At 40.3% G+C, this 22,890-nt stretch overlaps 1 protein-coding gene and 1 long non-coding RNA gene across 2 annotated transcripts in view; one reads left to right on the forward strand and one right to left on the reverse strand.

Annotated features, from left to right (window-relative positions):
* The window catches only part of ntmt1 (N-terminal Xaa-Pro-Lys N-methyltransferase 1), a 141,494-nt gene extending 124,405 nt beyond the window's left edge, over positions 1-17,089 (reverse strand). The window contains exons 1-2 of the mRNA XM_048188417.1: positions 16,953-17,089; positions 14,205-14,294 (exon numbers count right to left, since the gene is read on the reverse strand). The gene's annotated coding sequence lies outside the window, so the exon portion shown is untranslated. The remainder of the gene's footprint in view (positions 1-14,204; positions 14,295-16,952) is intronic.
* Positions 16,481-17,100, forward strand: LOC125267110. The gene is made up of 3 exons (XR_007184617.1): positions 16,481-16,716; positions 16,800-16,889; positions 16,985-17,100. It is a non-coding gene; the product is annotated as an uncharacterized LOC125267110 (long non-coding RNA).
* Positions 17,101-22,890: the final 5,790 nt, after the last annotated feature.

The following is a 22,890-nucleotide window of genomic DNA, read 5'->3' on the forward strand; positions in this document are numbered from 1 at the left end:
TGCCTATGTGTGGTTCAGATATCTCTCGGGATTTCATCAAAAGTCACTCACACATGACCTGTTGTACACGCAGATCGTCTTGCATGCGGACGGGGTGTGCGAGCCTTTAACCAGCTGTAGTTTAGGCTACAGGTAGGCGTGGGTACCAAAACCTGGTAACGAGCCCAGCGGCTAAATTATTATACAAACCTGCGTTGTATAGATAAACTCTGACGTTATCAATTCTGTTTCTGTACGTTACTGGAGAATTTCTCTCCCTCTGAGTCTGCGTGTGAGATGGAGCAACTCACACTCTGCAGTAGGGTGACCACCTGGTTATTGATCTGTTGCAGGACAGTAGATGTGATTTTGCGGGAAGACAGATAAATTTACAACTATTATGTAAATATTGATTTACATTTGTTGGCAAACTTGGCATATGCGCCGATTAATGTTTCTGCCGGTGGGTGCCCACACTATAATGTTGCGCTTATGGCAACATTAAATCCTGGAGAGAAGACAATTCTAGATTCACGGCTGCACATGCAGGAGGACAAAGTTTGAGCGTGCAGATGTAATATCTGAGCGAGAGCGCGCACAGGTCCAGTTTTGTGCAAGGAAATCCGCCTGTGAGTGTAGAGATTGCTCGCGCATTTAATGCGCTCTCGTTATACAATAATGCGCTCTCAACATTTTTCATTATAATAACGCCATTGAACCCGCATTAAATTAACTATTAACGTGAGAAGAAAGTCGTGTCTGAATTTCGCAATTTTGTATTGGTTAAAACAAATGGAGAATATCTCGATTTTTTGTAGGTGCTCAATCTTTTCCGTGTGTGGCGCTTGATCGCCGCCGTTCGTTGGAAATATTTAACATCAGGATGGATGATTATATGCTTTACTGTAAATCATCGATTTGGGCAGCTTTGAGCTGCTCTTGAGGTTCTTATCCAATATGTGAGATGAAATCCTTGCTGGTGTAGCTGCAGCTCTTTGCACTGTCCACTCAGTTATCATCAGCGGGAAAACCTCTCTCTATGATTGCGTTGATTGGGTATTTTCACAGCTTGAATATGTTAGCTGCACAAATAGGTTTTTAAATGCTCACAGTTTTTATTATATTTCTTATTGTGGTATTGTAATTTCAGGGATGAAAAAAATTACAGACATAAAATAAATGTGGGACACTACTTAAGTCTTGCGGGACGAGGGACAAGGCTTGGAGAAGCTTTTGTTGTTCAATAAATGTTTAATTTAAGCAATTGTCTGTATAATGTATTACTTAACTGTTAATTTTTATGAGATAAAAGGGAAAAAAAAAAAAATCGGCCAAACATATCGGCCCAAAAAATCGGCATCATATATCGGCCATCGGCTGCCCTGATTTCTAAATATCGGCATCAGCCAGAGAAAAACCCATATCGGTCGACCTCTATTTCATATCCATATATTGTGTTCAATAATCTCAAGGTTTACTGTTTTTTTTTTTACGATTCTTTGATTCTTTGTGTAGGTTTGGTGAAGTGTAATAAAAACAAACATCGTCACATGTGTACCTTACTTCTCACTGCTGCTTCCCGTCGGTTTAGAGGACAATTATTCAGAGTCTCCCCCTGTCGTTTAAAAGAATAGTACAAACGCCTCACATCCTTTGGGGATGTGAGCGCAGTCAGTGGAGGCTCGCGGTGCTGAGATAGGCAAAAGTATAAACAAGGGTTTAGACTAGATTCTTTTCGCTAGATTCTGAACTCTACTGGTACTTTTGACTAAATTTTAAAATTTCTGTATGCCTTGAAATCCATGGAATGAGACTGTTGCCTCCAGCTTGCACATTAGTGTCAAGGCACATGATTGAAGCATTGAATGGATTCTAACACCTCATTTCTCTCCACGGGTTTCACTGAACCATCCAATGCTTGAACATTTTAAACCTCCTCAAGAATAAAATGGTGGTTTGGAGCAACAGTATCAACCCAGGAGGAGTAACATTTAGTTACAGGACCTCTTCACTTAAAACAACTGCACTTCTCAACACAACTCAATCTATTTAATTACATCTATTCATTTAAGTAGCTTGACAGAGTAACAACTGGCTCAACCAATGACTTTGAAATGAGGCTATCAGTTTTTCTGACCCATGGAGGAAAGGGGGCATGTTTAAGAAACCTGTTTGAAAACTAGCAATTCCATTAATGGCACTAGTCCAGAAATTATACATTTCACCTTTATATTTACTATGCAACTACCATTGCAATAGCTATCATTTATACACTTAGCTAAGTTGTTGGTAAAGGAAGAACAGATAAAAGATACAGGATAGTGTTGGGCAGAAAGGGTTCGCATAGTCTCAAGCTGTTTGGTTATGCCAACCATCACTTCAGTTTAAACCAATTTAAAGAATTAGTTTTCCCAAAAATGAAAATTCTGTTATCATTTACATATGTTGTGAGGGTGATGAATGACTTTCTTCTGTGGAACATAAAAAAGAAACATGTTGATAACCACACATTTGCGACATTACTCAAAATATCTTTTGTGTTCCACAGCAGAAAGTCAGTCATACAGGTTTGTAACGACATGAGAGCGAGTAAATAATTACAAAATTAGCTATCCTTTTAAAAATGTAAACTTCTCAACTAACTCTTTCTAGTATTTGTGGGAACAATAAATGAAATACATATATGTGAAACATTTTTAATGCAGGATGTAAGAGAGGGAGAATTCAATCAGACCTCAAATCAGTCACTCTCTTTCAGCCTAGTCAGATACAGAGGAGCTTTGTGAGACCTGCATCACTCAGACAGAAGGGAACCTTGTTTGTGTCTTATGTAAAAGGTCAAGGGTCATCACAGGCCAAAAGGACAGGGAGCCCTAATAAAAGAAATTGTATTTTTTTCATAATTCTGGTTGATTTGTATATATTCTCTGTAAAATATTCTCCAAATTGGAACCAGATTGAATATGGGGGAAAAAACAGCACAAACTAGCATTTGGTGCCCTTTAATGATGCAATCAAGTTTTATATGTATAAAGAATAAATGCTAATATTAAAGTATTTTTCTACTGTGCTAAATATGTTAGGAATTTGTTCTTGGGTTATTCCTACAGTCTTGCCTGAACACATTTTTATTATAATGGACGTGTAAATGGCTGATCATGGCTATCACATTCAGCTTCAAAGGTCTATGTTTTTGGTGCTTCAGAATGAACCGCTTGTCTATCCTGTTCATCCCATAATAGGTTCCACAGGCTGTGCCACAGAAATAGGAGGCCCCTTCTTTCCCCTTACTTTAACTGGAGCTGAAGAACCAAGGGACCCTCAACATCCTTCTTTGTTTCTCTCAGAAAAAAAGAAGGAAATAGAAAAAAAAAAATGGAAATGGAAGCAACATGTGGAAAAAACAACAGAATTTTCTGATGACTAGTGAGAGGTATACAGGAAGAAGAGGATTAAAATAAAGGAAGGGTAATGTAGAAATTAAACAAAGAGTCAAGATCCTATATAGATGGTTAAAAAAAAAATCGGCATTGAAACTTAAAATTAAAAGCTTACTCGTACTTATTCATGGAACAAAAATAATATCATTACTACAACAATACTTACCATGTTAACATAACAAGAATGCTTAAAAACTCTGTAATACTTAATTTCTGATCTATTGTTCAAAATGACAGTTTAAAATAAATGGGACAAATTTATTTTTTAACTAAGTTTCTTAAACAGAGAATAAAACAGAGACATAGAAAGGCCTTAAACAGAGATATAAAAAGGCCTTTCCAACAGAAATCAACAATTTCAGTTTAACATTCATCATCAACTTAAGTCATCCATGTTCTGCTCTCTCTCTCTCTATCTAAGTTAAATATATGCACTTAGTGTGTTCCTTGTTACATACATCTGCTGGGCATATGAACAGGCCTGGGCCCACAACAACCATGGCTGTTTGCCATACAGTCAATCTTCAACTCAGATCAAGGACAAGTGCTCCCTTGTATATCTCAATGTCTCAAAAACGACTAAACTAACCATAAAAATGTACTGTTCGGAACACATCAGTGTTGGGGGTAATGCATTACAAGTAACTTTAGTTATGTAATCAGATTATTAAATTTACAACAAAATATCGGAGTTACTTTTTCAAATAAGTAACGCAAATTACTTTTACTTTGCCCATTTATTGGCTGACACCTCTCCCCATGTTAAGAGAAATCGGGAGTAAGCACAGAGGTGTTGTGTGCGCTGTGTAAACATGATGGTTACTGTAGTTCAAGGCTAAATGTAAACAGGCATTTACTCATCTCACTTGCACAAAAACAGATTCAGTATTCACTAAAACGAATAATGGTAAAATGCAAACTCAGAATGTTACGGTAATTAAATATGCAATAAAACTACAATAAAAAACCGCAACTTTTCCTCTTTGTCGCCATCTCTGTTTGAAACATGCGATTGCAGTCATATGCGGAACAGTTATCTGTACATGCGTTGTGCCTCGGCACAGCTCGTCAGCGCGGATGAATCTAATGCTTGCTGTCAGTCACCGCACCGGTGTGGATACTGAACTTCAGAATCACAGATTCTACGTCTTGAAAGTATGATCAATATAAGATTTTCACTGGAAAATATCATCTGAACAAGTAAGTAACATGTCTGCCACTTTTGTTTTGACCAACTGAGGAAAAAAGCATTAGGCCTACAATAAATCGCGCTGCCAATGATGATTAAATCTAACGATCGTTTAGCTCGGATCACGCCAAACCGTGCAAATTATTATTACTGTTAAATTGTTCTCAAATTGTTATTGTTAACAACATAAGCATTGCGTGAGTGTGTATTTAGTGTGTATTAGTGTTACCTGTAGATTTCAATGTCTGTAGCCACTCCACAGTCTTTTGCTTTTTGACTACGGGTGAATCTCCAGTTGTCACCGATTATTGTCATTTGGATCATCAAAATGATAAGTTTAATTATTTCAGCTGCTGTGAGAACAGGCTATAAATGTGCCGCTACCGGTAGCGTCCTCACGTGATTAAACCGATTAGCCTGAACTCCTTCCTTTGTTCACGGACGTGACGTAATGACGCACAGAGGAACTGCTGCATGCTCAAATTTCCCGCGGAAATCCGCCATGTCGCTCTTATTATAAAACATTATTACAAGCTTACTGTTGTGAATCGAGACAAGATAATTAGATAGTTTTGAACACTGGCTGGTTATGTACTTGTTCAAAAGTTGATTTTGGATAATTTTTAACCCAAAAAAGTTGCAGACTGCAGCTTTAACCAAAGTCTTTGCTGTTGATCTTTGATGATCCAATTCAACCATAATATTAAGCAAAAATTACATTAGATTAAGATCACGTTTGCTTCATTTTTTGTTTTTGTTTCTTTTGTTTTGTTTTTTTATTGCTGAGGAGTGTTGAACTTTCTTCTCCTGTGTCCTATTCTTCTGCAGCATAGCTAAAAGGTTTGTTTGAGCTGCACCCTTTACTCTACAGACGTGAATTTGCATTTCCTACAGCCTGAGCCTCATTCATTTCACTTTTGGTGTGAAAGGGCCTTTTTCATTTGCCAAAATACAACTTTTTTGTTGTTATTAAAAAACAAACAAGAAAGCCTAGCCCAGATGAGAAAAAAGCAATGCACAAGTAACATAACAGATTACTTTGCATTAAAAGTAACTGACAGTAACTGAAAGTAACTTTCCCAAACATTGACTGCAATGTGGAATATACTAATACTGGCCAGGAAAAAACACTTTGCTTAGTGGCTGGCAACAAATCTTTTTGATACATTGGAGACATTTAAAGGCATTTTAACTAGATATCTATGAGAATAGTTCTATCGTGGCTGGTTGATTTACATGTCAGTCAGACGGTCTCTTCCTCTGGGCGGTTCTTGACGTGAATAAGCTGCAATGAGGACCAGACTTTACAGTCCAAGATCTGATTATGTAAAAGCATTGTTATGGAGATTATTATGCAATAGATTTTTTTTTATTGTTTATCTAAAAACCTTAACCTTAATTTTATGAAGCGACAAGAACATATTGTTGAATAAAGTTGTTATTTTTGCTTGGTTTTTGCGCACAAAAAGTATTCTCGTCGCTTCATAAAATTAAGGTTGAACCACTGTAGTCACGTCGACTGTTTCAACGATGACTTTAGTACCTTTCTGGACCTTAAAAGTGGTTGTTAAATTGCTGTCTATTGAGGAGTCAGACAGCTATCGGATTTCATCAAAAATATCTTAATTTGTGTTCTGAAGATGAACGAAGTATTTACGAGTGTGGAACGACATGAGGGTGAGTAATTAATGACAGAATTTTCATTTTTGGGTGAACTAACCCTTTAATGCACTTATCCGCATTCATGGAAAACAGCAGCTTGGACATTCTTATAGATGATTCATTTTGTGTTCCACAGAAGTCAGAAAGCCATACGGGTTTGAAAAGATACGAGGATGGGTAAACAATGACATAAATGTATTTTTTGAGTGAACTATTCCTTTAACATCTATGAACTTTAAATCAAACATTGCCTTAACAATTCAGTTTTTATCCCCTCATTTCGAGTGATTTTTTTTTTATTCTGTCCTCCTGCTGTCGGCAATAAATCTGCATGTTGAGCGTTTAAAGATTAATGTTTCTCTCTCTCTGCATCTCTCCCTCTCCCTCCCGCCCTCTCTCTATCTGTCCCTGCATTCTTTCTTCGTTTCAACACCCCGGCAGTACCCTCACGTATGCATATGTAAATGGCTCTGCCTCTGAGCCGGTGGAAGTAATTGTATGCATTTTTAACTGGCCAATCGACTGACAGATAGGCATAGATTGTCTCGTCTACCTCTCTTCCTCTCTCTCTTTCTATCACATTCTCCCTCACGCAAACACACACACACACACACACACACAGTGATTTTTTTTATTTATTATTTTTAGCTCTGTGCCTCCCCCTCCAGATGCACAGAAATCATTATGTGGTGGTGGTCTGCTATAGGGCGATTAGAAACTAGAAATCTCTAGCTTGTTTTCCCCACTAGTGCGATATTCTTAATCCATCTATTTGAGTTCTTTCATGACTTACTAGTTTGCCTGGTTTGATAAACTTCTACATTTTAAAATAAAAAAGACATCAAGTGATCAGAAAGAAACAACCTTTTTTTAGCAAATAGTTCACTTGAATATTAAAACTCTCATTGTGTCTTTCCAAAAATTTGTCTTTCTTTTTTCTGCAGAACACAAAGAGAGAAATTCGGAAGACTGTGCCAGTTGCTCTTTTCCATACAATTAAGAGACTGGGCAGAAGAACCATAAAAGTCCATTCAACTCATGCACTTTATATTACAAGTCTTCTGAAGCCATATAGCCTTCTGAGAGAAATAGATACAATTTTACATTGTTAATGACTAAAAATCCTCCTCCAATTACTGAACAAATCGTTCAGTCCAGATTTGTGATCCAGATCAACAGTTTAATTGAAAACAATCGCAAAACAAATAATTGTAAAAGTTTGGGACAACATGAAAGTGAGTAAATAATGACAGAATTGGATGAACTATAAAATTTTAAAAGTTTTCTACCACACATAAAATAACTCTATGGCAGCCATAATGCTATGTCTGCATCCAATTCTGCATTCTAACATTCAACTGACCCGTCGGTCAGTCACTGAATAAACACTTGGTTTAGGTATTGTAAAATAATTCATTTTTCTTCATTTATTAAAAATGTATTCATTTATTAAAAAATTATTTACTGTTGTATATTCTAAGTTACGAGGTGGTAGAGCATCTGGAACTTAATTTTCTTTAATGTATGATTTGATAAAACTTGTACTATTGCCTCATAACATTATGATTCAGATAAAGATTTCGCATTTGGTTGCAGCTCTGCCTTACAATGTTAACCTACATTTATAAAGTACTATCCATGTTAATATAATATGCATGCATTTACTTATGGCTTTTATGGGGTTATTAAGTAGACCAACTTGCTTGTAGTCGTCTTTCGGAGTGATTCAATACATTCACACTGTGTGGTTAAGAAGGTAGTGTCATTACTTTGAGTAATTTGGACCCTGAATGAAAATGAATAGCATAGCAATGAGCTAACTTTGCTTATGGCACACCAAATCTGGATACAAATCAAATGGCTTGGTGCTTCTCAGTCCATTACAAGCACTCTTGAAATTCTGAGCTGTTTATTTCTCTACTGCCATACAATCAGTCTCTATCTATCAGTAGATGAACAGCAATAATGACTATAACAGATTAACAATGCCGCAATTTTCTGTTCCTTCGATGCTGTTGTAATTTTTAGTTTTGTGACACAAATAGTGTCAACTTCCATGACAACAGAAGACGTTATACGTTAGATGTTATAATGCTCATGTATGTAATTATGGTTTTCCAGTTTCTTTGTCAAACGAACAGCTTTTTGTGGAAAGATGACTGCATTCAGAAGAATTCTTCTGATTATATGGATGGATATGATTTAAAAGCCATATTAGAAAACTTTGGTAACTTACTAAACCTAATTTTGAGAAACTCACTGAACTATGAGTTATCTAATATGTTACTGAATGATATATCAGATTGATATGCTTTTTAAAAATAAAAAAAATAAAAAAAAAAGCACCAACACTGGAGTTAACTTTTTACTTTGGGCCTTTTAAGATTGGTTGTGTCATTTAAATACATTGTTTACTCAAGAGAACACTCTTAATAACACTTTCTGCTCGTTTTCAGGACCAGTTTCTGTTTGGGAGGATATGCAGGAGAAGTCAAAGATGACTCCACTCAGACTATCAGAATCACTTCATGTCCCAGTGCACTGTCATGGCTGACGTTGCTTTAGGACATTTTTCTGATAATCTCTCCTGTTCCGCCCTCTTTCTCTTTTTATAACTCATTCTCTATCTTCTGAACATGAACAAACTTGAAAAGTTATCAGAGAGCCTGGGTTGTATACATAAAATGACTGTTTCAGAAAGACTATCACATAGCAGTGGCTCCTCCCACATGGAAAGAACCTATATGTGGATATATGCGCATATATGAAACCTATATGCAGTGTATATGTACATATATGCTGCATATATGCACATATATGATAATATATATGCTGCATATATGCGCATATATACTGCATATATGCTATATATATGCTGCATATATGCGCATATATACTGCATATATGCTATATATATGCTGCATATATGCGTATATATACTGCATATATGTGTATATATGCCACATATAGGCAAAATTGAGGTGCATATATGTGCATATACAGGAAATATAGGTCCCCTGTATTGCTTCTTCATATCCATATATATGCCCTATACATACAAGATATGTCTTCTATATAGCTAATGGCAGGATCTGGTCATTTTGTAGCTCATATCTCATTTTTGACTGTCATACATGATGCCTAGCTCATATTTTCTATTATCAAGGCAAAAACTAAGAATTAACGAAAAAAATTATGCAAGAACTTATGTATGTGCGAATGTAGCAGTTATGTATTTAGACAATTATTTTGTGATTCCACTTGCCATGACCATATTTGGGGTTTCCTGCCGCCATGCTGACTTGGGGTGTTGACGCACTTTGCTGCTTCCCAGTCTGCATGAGACATCACAGCGGTAGGTCGCACAAAGTTTTTGCGGTGATTCAATTAAGGCCATGTTTCATGTAACAGCTGAATTCACATGATATATTTGTATGATTGTAATCCAAAACCCCTCTGTGATGTACATTCAGATGTTTCGTTGATTATTTTTCTTTACTTAAGTTACTTTTAATATCTCTCTTTCTCACCCACATGGAAAAAACCTATATAAACATATATGTTTCAATATAGGTTTGATATAGGTTTTTAATATATGTGACATATATAAAATTGGCCGTTTTCCTATATTATGTGTACATATATGTACATATATGTGTGTATATATATATATATATGTGTACATATGTGTACATATGTGTACATATATGTGTACATATATGTGTGCATATATGTGTGCATATATGTACATATATGTACATATAATATAGGAAAACGGCCAATTTTATATATGTCACATATATGTAAAACCTATATCAAAACCTATATTGAAACATATATGTTTATATAGGTTTTTTCCATGTGGGCTCTGTTATTTTCTACAATTCATATAAAACAACCATGTTCATATTTGAAACGCTGTACATACAGCTTACAGATATAGCAAAACATTTGTCTACGGAATTTGATTTGCGGTTAAAAACAATGATTTATGGAGATTTAAAAAAGGTGTGTGATTGGTTCACCTGGAATAATTAGAACAATTTGTTGTTGCACTACAACTAGCGGCCTGCTGGTTGCAGCAATTCTAGAATATTTATAAGGATAATTTCACAGAGAATTGCTCGCTATTCTAACTTGCACAAAAATAATTTGTAAACAGCATATAGAATGCCATCTCTTTGACATTGCTTCACAGACACTGATCGAAACATTTAGGAATAAAATCGAAAATGGTGTTGGCTGTAGGCCAAATGTGATTATAATGTAATCTGTACACATCCCAGAGGAAGTGCACATTGTAAGTCTAATTTGCAGAAAATGATTTGGACAAGTTGCACATGTTGTGTGGGCAATTGTGGTGCTCAGTGACAAAAGTTCATCACATTTACTAGCTAGTTTCTTAATAAAATACCACTTAGTACTTGATATATGACTGCTAATCCATTCAGATGCCTTAAACAGATGTTCGCAGATATTCCTACAGCTTTTGGTGTAAATTCATAATCTCACTCATGACTCCACAATACAATATATATATATATATATATATATATATATATATATATATATATATATATATATATATATATATATATATATATATATATACACTACAGGATTTGGAATTTGCTAAATTCAAAGTCTAAGTAGTCTACATAAAATGAAAATAAATCTATGAAATATAAAGAAGTACATATAAATCAAGTACAAATTTCTATATGACATTTCAAACATATCTATCTGCCTGTCTGTGAGGACTATAAAGTCTACAAACTTAAAAAACATTTGAATCCTACTTCCTTAAATTCAAATTGCAATGCTACATCCTGTTTGGTACAACAATTCAAATGTCATTTAAATTCAGGAGCTGAATTGTAATTTAAGAAGCATTCTAAATTAATCTTGAATGATGCAGATCTCTGATAGCATTAAAAAACATCTTGATAGACAAATTGGTTATTCATTACAGAGACCTGATGTCATGTTTTAGTGACAACACTTTTTTCATGGCTGATTTCCACAATAAGGTTTGAAAACCATCAGGTTCTTGGGAGTCTTGAAAATGCATCTGTCCTCCCTTAACTGATTTAAGTAGGATTAGTCTTTAATTTTCATTAATTAATATGAATATAAATGCAACGTCACTACCTAAACATCCTTCTAAAGCTTCACAACAAATGTATTTTAGCCTATTGTAAGGTGTCAGAAATTTTGTGCACTATACATGATAAATTTAATGAGTCAGTTCACCCAAAAAAGAAAATTCTGACATTAAAGGGTTAGTTCACCCAAAAATGAAAATTCTGTCATTTATTACTTACCCTCATGCCGTTCCACACCCGTAAGACCTTTGTTAATCTTCAGAACACAAATTAAGATATTTTAGTTGAAATCCGATAGCTCCGTGAGGCCTCCATAGGAAGCAATGGACACTTCCTCGCTCAAGATCCATAAAGGTACTAAAAACATATTTAAATCGGTTCATGTGAGTACAGTGGTTCAATATTAATATTATAAGGCGACGAGAATATTTTTGGAGCTCCAAAAAATCAAAATAACGACTTATTTAGTGATGGCCGATTTCAAAACACTGCTTCATGAAGCATCGGAGCACAAATGAATCAGTGTGTCGAATCATGATTCAGATCGCGTGTCAAACTGCCAACGGCTGAAATCACGTGACTTTGGCACTCCGAACAGCAGATTCAACACACTGATTCATTTGTGCTCCGATGCTTCATGAAGCAGTGTTTTGAAATCGGCCATCACTAAATAAGTCGTTATTTAGTTTTTTTGGACTAAACCACATCTAAGTGGCAGTTGCGTAGCTGTCAATGGAGGGACAGAAATCTCTCAGATTTCATCAAAAAGATCTTCATTTGTGTCCCAAAGATGAACGAAAGACTTACGGTTTGAAATGACGTGAGGGTGAGTAATTAAGGACTATTTTCATTTTTGGGTGAACTATCCCTTTAACATATATTTTATTGCAGCAAAGGTGGGAAAATTACCTTAAATCTACATGTTTCCAAATATACACAAAAGTATTTCAATTCAGAAAGGATTCACACAAACACTGCCACTAGGTCTGTGTAAATCAAGCAGATATTCCTCTTTCTAATCATGTTGACACAACCATGCAGCACTGCTGTAGAGCTTTTTCAGTGCCGCAGCAATGTACAGGCACCAGCGACACACAAGGTGTCATCACGACCACAAATCACTTCCTTGTGAGTGTTTCTTCCACCAGCAACCCCCCCCCCCCCCCCAATTTTTTTTCTCTTCCTCTCTCTTTCTTTTTCCTCTCTCCAGCGCGCCATATAGGTTGGAGTTAGTATATATCTCAATTAGAGAGCTGGGGTTGGAGTTGGAGAGGGGGAGGGCTTGTGTCCAGGCTGACTCCTCCCCCCCGGTGCCCCACACCAGCCCACTTAAAGTGGAAGCAGCAGCGCAGTGCCGTCTGGAGCCCTGTCAGTCAAAAGCCCTGCGGCCCTTTATGCAAATCAGTCTGTCTGTGGTGGACCAGGAGGGGAGGGGGAAACATGTCTAGATTTGTTTGTCATCCGTTATGCCCTCCCCTTCAATTCTTCCACTTCATCTTCTCTCTCTCTCACATACACACACTCTCCTATATTCCGTCTTTCCCTCTTCTTCACCTTCCCTCATGGTATGCCTTGACACTTTTATTCCTCCTTTTTCTCTACTTCTCTCTCAGGTCCCATAACCTGTCCACTTCTACAGCCTTGAGATGAGAAATTGTGACATAGCTGTGAAACTGGGAACCAGTGAGGTGAAGCATGCAATGCTACTGGGCTCTAGAAACTGGGTCGCATAAAAAGGAGCCCGTCTGTGTATGTGTGTGAGTGTATGTGTGTGAGTGTGAGTGTGTGTGTGAATGTCTGTGCACATGCAGAAACATTGTAATTGAGAGATTTAAAATAGGTTGCAGATTGAACTTGGCTGTATAGAAGATATAAGAATACATGCTTCATTTAAAGGGGTTGGAATTCATTCACAAAAACAGGAACGTAAATATGGTATGTCTTTCAGCAAATGTGCTCTTATATGGGTCGACTTTACAATTGATAATGCACCTAGTTTTGGAGTTCTTTGAAAAAGCAGACAGACTATTTAAAAATTCCTCTAGGAGGATCACCATAATTCTTCCACCCCCTTACCAAAAATGTCCCCACTTTCAAAACTATCAGAAAAGCGTCAGGTTTGAGAAAACAAGATGTCTCAGTGTATCCCTTTGGAATACCCCCTGTCGTGAAATTCCTTGAGATATCAAACTAAGACAGACAACTGAGACAAGAGCTGCGATGATCTTTAAATCTGGTGACCAAACATCACCCGTCACCAAAAAACAGCATCTTCATCTGAACAAATAGAAAAACCAGGCAAGATTTCAACTAAATAAACACACAAATAGTTCCGTCAAATCATCTGCTTGTCTAATCCAAATAAGCATCTTCAAAAGTAATGTTAAGACTACTGTCCTTCAAGCAATGACAGGATTATTATTGGATGTTGCCGCAGTAAAGTACAGTACAAAAATTAACTGAAGTAGATAGAAAGGGAACTTTATTAAACATGCTAGATGTTGTTATTCATTGAAAGGATGCAGATGACATACATATTTTGCTATATTTTAAAAAGATGTTTAACAGCAAAATCTTTTCTCAATTTACTCAAGAGTCAATATGGAAAATGAAAATACACTTCAAAGTTATTTTGAGGTGTACCCGATTGCAGATTTATTCAGAGTTATATTTCATAGTTGCTGCTTTATCCTTTTTTGTTTATGTATTGTAAAGTCCAATACACACGGGTTAATATGTTTGAGGAAGCTAGAGCGAAAAAACTCGCTTCAATGACATGCCGAAACTAGATCTGAAAAAGGGTGTGTTTTTGATAGTAACAGTACTCACCTGTGGAGACCTGTCGTCTTTCTCTTTTCTTGTCTGAAGACATGCATGCGAGAACAGCACCTTTACAGCACATGGCTTGTTTGCATGCTTCTGAAAGACCACATAATCATAACTGTTAATCATAACTCCAGTCTGACAAACTCTCCAAGAGTAACAAAGTAATATTTTATGAATACGTCCTAAAAATCCTCACCAGGGCCACGTGCGGACACAGCAGAATACGATTGATAATACTGTTTTAGGAACCGTTCATACAGAACATGTACTTGTGTTTTAAAAGCATGATGAAAAAGAATGCAAGAACAGTCTTGAGACAACTTTTAGAAGTTCTTTTAACGTAAAAGCTAGGTTAGGAAATTTCTTAGAGGATAGCAATAGCAAGCTAGCTCTGAAAGCATAATTTCCCACCCTCCATTCAGAGCGCTCTCCAAAACACATGAACGCGCAAAGTAGAGTCTGCAAAGCATCATGAGAGACGGTGTTAAATTACCTCATGCCTCAAAGAACATAACATTACAATAATAATCAACGTAAACAACTTACAAAGCTCTTACTTGTACCACCTGACTGCTGCCGATTCATTTCGGTGTTGATATTGACATAGAAACACAAAAACCCGAAGGCGAAAACAGCTACGTATAGAACGCCATGGTTTGCGATCTCATACGGCTACGACATTGCGTGAGCACAGCATAAGCTTTTTGTTTTGGTTTAGGAGGAACTGTACAATGTGGCTGCTGTTTGTTTATGGCGCCTGGTGACTGTGTGTACTCTGCGAGCTGTGTCCAAATTGACCCTTCGCCGGGAGTTTGATTGACAAGCGATCTAACCAATCATAATGCCGAATCCATAATTTTATCCGACAAAGCAGTCAGGAGTTAGAAGATTAACTTTGGTGGACTTGAACTTGAAAAACGGTGTGTACTGATGTCTTTCCGCATTTGAAACAACATTCCTTCTCATGTTCATTCATGTTTATTTGATGCTATAAATTAACTAGTAGGAAGAGATGATTGGTTCACGAGCCGCTTGAGCTGAGGCGCTACAGCAATCTGTCACGACACATTAAAGAGCCACAAAACGTTTTTTACAGTTTGAATTTCTTAAAAAATTACAATTTGAAAGCTGGGACTTTGTTTATTATCATAAGTAACCCGCACTGTCTTGTTTGTCAGCGCGTTGTCAGTGTCCTCTTTGCTCCGCTATGTATTTTTCGCTCTGTGTGGCGTGACAGCGCCATGGCTTGTCGGACAAAGCAACGGTAACAAAGGGGGGCGGGTCTTTATGAAAGGTCAATTCAGGGGCTGCGTCCTCCGGAGGTCACATTTGAAGGCTGCATACATCATCAAGGATGTCTTATTTAAAAGCTGCAGTCTGGCATTTTTCCTCTTTGTCACCATCTCTGTTTGAAACCTGTGATTGCAGTCATATGCGGAATTATTATCTGTACGTGCGTTGTGCATCGTCACAGCTCATCAACGCGGATGAATCTAATGTTTGCTGTCAGTCACCGCACCGGTGTGGATACTGTAATTTGGAATCTCAGATTGTAGTCTTGAAGTATGACCAAAGTAGGAATTTTCACCGGAATATGTCATCTGAACAAGTAAGTAACATGTATGCCACTTTTGTTCTGACCAACTGAGGGGGAAAGCATTAGCCTACAATAAATCGTGCTGCCAATGGTGATTAAATCTAACAATCGCTTATCTAATATCACATCAAACCATGCAAATTATTATTGTTGTTATACTTTGTTCTCAAATTGTTAATGTTAACAACATAAGCATTGCGTGTATTTAGTGTGAATTAGCATTACCTGTAGATTTCAATTTCTGTATCCACTCCACGGTCCAAAGTCTTTTGCTTTTTGACTACAGGTAAATCTCCAGTTGTCACTGATGACTGTCATTTGGACCTTTCTGGATTATAATCCGCCATTAAAATGATAAGTTTAATTATTTCAGATGCTGTGAGAACAGACTATAAATGATCCGCTACAAGCAGCATCCTCACATGACAAAGCCGACTAGCCTGGACTTCTTTCTGTTTACAGGCGTGACGTAATGACGCACAGATGACCTGCTGCATGCTCGAATTTCCTGCGGAAATCCACCAGGTCACTCTTATTATAAAACATTATTACAAGCTTACCGTTGTGAATCGGGCTAAGATAAGAAGATGGTTTTGAACACTGGCTGGTTATGTACTTGCTCAAAAATGGATTTTGGATCATTTTTAACCAAAAAAAGTTACGGACTGCAGCTTTAAGAAAAGTAACCGTAATAAAATTGACTGTTATTCCCCATGAGGTGTAAAGTACTGTCATTTCTTTATTTGCAATCTAACAGTTACTTTTGCAGCCTCAAATGTGAAATGCTTCAAATAGCCCCTGGAGTTTGATTGACAGGTGTTCAACCAATCATCACGCCGAATCCGCCATTTTGTCCGACAAAGCAGTCAAGGGAGTTTAGTAGATTAACATTGTCGGTGGACTTGAACTTGAAAAATGGTGTGTACTGACGTCTTTCCGTGGTTGAAACAACATTCATTCTGATATTAATTCATGTTTATTTTATGCTATAAATTAACTAGTAGGAAGAGATTATCGGTTTACGAGCCGCTTGAAATGAGGCACTACAGTGATCTGTCAAGAGTCACGACACATTAAAGAGCCACTAAACGGTATTTTTTTAAATTTCTTTAAAAATTACAACATTTGAGACTTTGTTTCATATAAAAAGTAACCTGCTCTGTCATGTCTGTCGACGCGTTCTCAGTGTCCTCATTGCTCAGCGATGTGTTTTTCATTGCGTGAGAACATGACGTGTGGCTTGAGTCCTTGAGAGTGAGACACTGGAAATCCGGAAACATAGGCAGCTGACTTAGGCCTCGCTGCCCTAACAGGTAATGACTTGGCAGCACATCACGAAACTGATTACTGACAGACTTCTGAGGCAGCGTAAAGCCGCGGTCACACTAGACTTTAAACATGCGAAATTTCTTCGGATGCTGTAACGGTCGTGATGTGACGTCACGGACTACGTCGTCTTTTTTAACACATAACTTAAAGTAAAATAACGACTTTTCAACAATATCTTTTTTTTTGTTTGTTTTTTGTTTTTTTTTTGACGCACAAAAAGTATTCTTGTCGCTTTATAATATTAGAACTACTGTAGTCACATGAACGTTTTTAAATATGTTTTTAGTATGGACCTTGAGATTTTGAATGGCTTTGCTCTCAATAGGGGCCTCACGGAGCCATGCGATTTCATCACCAATATCTTAATTTGTGTTCGGAAGATGAACGAAGGTCTTACGTCTGAAGAACCACATGAGGGTGAGTAATAAATGACATTATTTTCATTTTTGGGTGAACTAACTCTTTAAGGACACAAAATTAGATACAGCTATGCGATTGAGAGAGAGCTCAATGTGTCTTATATTACTCTGAGAACTACGTCCACTGGAGGGGAACGTAATCGGTGGCAGGATATGCAAATATATATATATATATATATTGTAATAAGTTCAAGTTCGTAGGGAAGGAAGAGGACAGGGTCGACTTTGACTGCTGACTGAGTTTTTATTTCAATAACAAGATGTCCAAACAAAAGTCTGTGCAACGCACAATAAACAATCCACATCCACAGACGGGCTTCACTCCAGTAGTGCTCTCCAGCTCAGTCCCAGTGTTTCTCAGTCAGCAGTCCCTCTCTCTCTCACACACTCCTGCTTCTCCTGGTGTTTTATCCTGTCTCCGTGCCAATTACTGGAATTAGAAACAGGTGTTCGTGATTTAGAATTAACCCACTCACTTACCAAGCGTCTCCCGACTCTCCCGAGCCATCCGGCCTGCAGCCCCCCCCCCCCCCCCCCATTTCTGGAGAGGAAATCGGCCACAGCCATCTGAACACCCGGCCTGTGGACCACTTTGAACTTAAAAGGCTGTAAAGCCAGATACCAACGAGTGATCCGCGCGTTGGTATCCTTCATGCGGTGGAGCCACTGCAGGGGAGCGTGATCCGAACAGAGGGTGAATTCCCGTCCCAGGAGATAATAGCGGAGGGTGAGGACGGCCCACCTGATGGCAAGACACTCTTTCTCCACGGTGCTGTACTTAGCCTCTCTCTTAGAGAGCTTACGGCTAATGTACAGCACCGGCCGTTCCTCCCCCTCTATCTCCTGGGACAGGACAGCACCCAGCCCCCTGTCCGACGCGTCAGTCTGCAACAAAAAAGGGAGAGAAAAATCAGGAGAGTGAAGCAATGGCCCGCCACATAGAGCAGCCTTCACCTGGGTAAAGGCCTGCTGGCACAGCTCCGTCCACTGGACCGTATCTGGTGCCTCCTTTTAGTTAGATCAGTCAACGGGCTGGTGAGGTCCGAATAATTAGGTACAAACCTTCTATAATATCCCGCCAGCCCGAGGAACTGTCTAACCTCCTTTTTGGTCTTAGGGCGTGGACAGGTCGCAATCGCTGCTGTCTTATCAATTTGGGGACGCGCCTGTCCATGTCCCAAGTGGAAGCCCAGATACCTTACTTCCACATGCCCAATTGCACAATTCTTCCACCCGTGGCATTGGATATGCGTCGAATTTCGACACAGCATTCACCTTGCGGTAATTCACACAGAACCGAACTGAGCCGTCTGTTTTGGGAACCAAAACTATCGGGCTCGCCCAGTTACTGCTGGATTCTTCTATTACCCCCATTTCAAGCATCGCTCCTAATTCTTCCTGAACTACTTTTTTCTTGTGTTCAGGTAATCGATATGGCCGGCTGCGAACCACCACGCCCGGCTCTGTCTCGATATGGTGCTGAATGAGATTTGTACGACCAGGTAGGGGAGAAAACACGTCAGCAAACTCTGCCTGTAATTTGGTTAAATCAATGAGCTGGGAGGGCGAGAGATGATCTCCCCCTGGGGCCAGTGCGAGAGATTCTTTTTTTATATTCGCCTCTGGCCCAAGATCATCCTCTCCGCTAATCACCGTCGCCAGCATCACTGATTCTCCCTCATTCCATTTTTTAAGGAGATTGAGGTGGTAAATTTGACGTGCTCCTCTCCTATCTGAGCGTATTACCTCATAATCGAGCTCTCCAACTTGCCGTGTGACCTCAAATGGTCCTTGCCACTTTGCAAGTAATTTTGAACTTGACGTTGGGAGTAATACAAGCACTTTATCTCCCGGTGCAAATTTACGCAAATTGGTCCCTCTGTTATACAGCCGGCTCTGTTTGTCCTGGGCCTGTAACAAATTCTCCATAGAAAGCCGCCCCAAAGTGTGGAGTTTTGTTCTCAGGTCCAGCACATACTGAATTTCGTTTTTTGATTGAGACGGTCCGTCCTCCCAAGCCTCTCTTATGACGTCTAACACCCCTCTAGGCTGATGACCATAGAGAAGCTCGAAGGGGAAAAACCCCGTGGAGGCTTGCGGGACCTCTCGCACAGCGAACAACAGAGGTTCCAACCATTTATCCCAATTTTTGGCGTCTTCATGTACGAATTTACGAATCATTGTTTTAAGCGTGCGATTAAAACGTTCGACCAGCCCGTCCGTTTGTGGGTGAAAGACGCTGGTACGAATCGATTTAATGCCCAATAATTCATAAAGTTCGCGTAACGTCCGTGACATAAACGCCGTGCCCTGATCAGTGAGGATTTCCTTGGGAATCCCCACTCGGGAGATTAAAGAAAACAGTGCGTCAGCAACACTCTTAGCGGAAATGTTGCGGAGAGCCACTGCTTCGGGATATCGTGTTGCATAATCGACAATAACTAATGCAAAACGATGTCCTCGTGCTGATCGCTCTAATGGCCCGATGAGGTCCATGCCAATTCTCTCGAAGGGGACCTGCATTAATGGGAGGGGGCGCAAAGGCGCTTTTGGGGTGGCCGGTGGGTTTACCAACTGACATTCACGACAAGCCGCGCACCACCTGCGCACATTCTCGTGAATGCCCGGCCAAAAAAATCGGGTCATGAGGCGATTTAGTGTCGTCACCTGTCCTAAATGACCAGCCATTGGATTAGAATGAGCCGCTTGAAAAAGCATTTCCCTGCGGCTCCTAGGAACTAACAACTGGGTTGTATCTTCTTTTGTCTGAGCGTCTTGGGTCACTCGATACAACCTATTTTTTATAATTGCAAAATATGGATAAGTAAGCGGTTGTCCAGGATGGAGAGGCTGACCGTCGATGGTGGTGACCTGTTCAAACGCACGTTTCAGCGTCTCATCCTGAGACTGCTCCAAGGGAAAATCATCGTGCTCCGAGAGAATAAGTCTCTCGATTTCGCTCTGTTCCCCTGAGGCAGTACCCAGTGGTCCCGGTTCAGTCTCTCCTGCCTGCACACTCGCGTTCCTCTCCAGTGCATTTTTTCCCCAAGAGGCATCCGTACATAAATCCCCCAATAATTCAGTAAACGCTGGCCAATTGGTTCCCAAAATTAACGGATGCCGGAGGTGCGGGTTAACTGCCACCTCAACATTATGCTTTTGACCCCTGAATTGAATAATAACTGGCACCATAGGATATTCCACCACATCCCCGTGCACACACCGCACCCTAACCATGCGGCTTGTATCCAATGCCCCGGACGAAATCAGGCTTTGATGAACGGAGGTTTGGTTACAACCCGAGTCCACCAAAGCCTGATATGTACCCCCCTTGATACTCACAGGTATTTGGTACCGGCCAGCTTGACCAGGGGCAGTCTGCGGGTCGTCCGGGACCCGGATCATTGTCCCCACCTCAATGACAGGAGACCTGTCCACAAAATGCTCCGGGTCCCCGCAACGCCAACAGACCGGCCCAGACCTACCCGCCGCTCTCGTGGCAGAGAGTGGGTTAAATTGTTGGCGCGGAGAGAGGGGAGAAACAGGAGTGGGGTCCAGCCCGACAGCAGACAGTCCGCCCCCCTGGGCAGGGCTCTAGATCCAGAAACTGATCCTAGTTCAGTTCCGCCCCGCCCCCGGGGCGGAACACGAGGTGGGCCGGGCGGACGAGACCTGGGGAGAGGGACAGGTCTAGAGAGAGAGAGGGGAACAGAAGGAGAGAGAGAGATTGATGGTAAAAGTTCGCCGACCCCTGGGCACGCCACCATATGGTCCTCTGCCAGATGGATGGCCGAATCCAGCGACGTGGGCCGGTGGCACTGGACCCACTCAGCCGTTTTCTTCGGAAGCCGAGTGGTAAACTGTTCCAGTACCACCCGATCGATGACTTGCTCCACGTCGCTTCCGTCGGCCAGCAGCCATTTGCGGCAGGAGTCCCGGAGCTGTTGGGCCATCAGGAATGGCCGGCCGGACTCCCCCAGCCCCAATGAGCGGAAGCGCTGGCGATGTTGTTCCGGGGTCCGGCCGACGCGCTGTAGGATGGCCCGCTTGAGATCGTCAAAGACCAGGAGGTTCTGTACAGGGAGCTGCTGCGCCGCCACCTGCGCTTCTCCTGATAGCAGGGGGATCAGGCGCACCGGCCACTCCCCCCGGGGCCACCCAGAAGCCTCCGCCGATCTTTCAAATAAGTCTATGAAGGCCTCTGGGTTATCTTGTGGCCCCATTTTATTCAGCGGCAGGTGGGTGGGCGCAGCGAGGGTGCTGGTAGTCTTAGCACGAACCTCCTGGTCAATCCAGCTCCGGAACCTCTCGCGGTCTTCCTGCTGGACCTGTATGATGGCCTCAAAGCGGCGCTCCTGATCCGTACGCAGGTCCAGCAGGGCTTGATGATGTTCCTGTTGCATGACTGCGAGGGATGAGATGATCTCCGCAAACGGCTGGGCAGAGGTCGAGTGCATGGCGGCGGCTCCCTTCTTCCTTCCCGGGTTTCGGCACCAGTGTAATAAGTTCAAGTTCGTAGGGAAGGAAGAGGACAGGGTCGACTTTGACTGCTGACTGAGTTTTTATTTCAATAACAAGATGTCCAAACAAAAGTCTGTGCAACGCACAATAAACAATCCACATCCACAGATGGGCTTCACTCCAGTAGTGCTCTCCAGCTCAGTCCCAGTGTTTCTCAGTCAGCAGTCCCTCTCTCTCTCACACACTCCTGCTTCTCCTGGTGTTTTATCCTGTCTCCGTGCCAATTACTGGAATTAGAAACAGGTGTTCGTGATTTAGAATTAACCCACTCACTTACCAAGTGTCTCCCGACTCTCTCTCCTGCTGCAGACTTCACTGAACCACGCCCTCCCTGCCACATATATATATATATATATATATATATATATCTTAAAATGCAACGCTCATGTGTGAGACGCCGAAAAAGCAGCAAGATGCGGCACAACTTTCAAAGGCGTCTATCTAGACTAGTACATTTACACAGAAATCAGTTAAGTTGTAAAACTTAACAGTTAAAGGTACACTACATAACTAAAGCCAGCAGCTCTATCATTAATTCAAATTCCTCAGTTCTCGCCATCTCCAAAAAGCCAAGCCAATGTTGATTCTTGTTTTATTACAAACTCCATTTCATTCTCTTTTTGCCAGCAGACTCTCCGCTGTTCTGCATTTGTGGTGATTCCCCAGAGGATCGAGATTCTCACTGGTTGTGATAACTAACCTGCCACATCGTACACCCGTCAAAGAAGCTGGAGCAACTTCTCTATTTACAGATATGATGAGACATGCATGGGCGAGTGAGGTATGTACGCAATTTCCTGCGCAAACAATCCCACCCAATCTA

This window comes from Megalobrama amblycephala, linkage group LG4, assembly GCF_018812025.1.
Source record: "Megalobrama amblycephala isolate DHTTF-2021 linkage group LG4, ASM1881202v1, whole genome shotgun sequence".
Lineage (NCBI taxonomy): Eukaryota > Metazoa > Chordata > Actinopteri > Cypriniformes > Xenocyprididae > Megalobrama > Megalobrama amblycephala.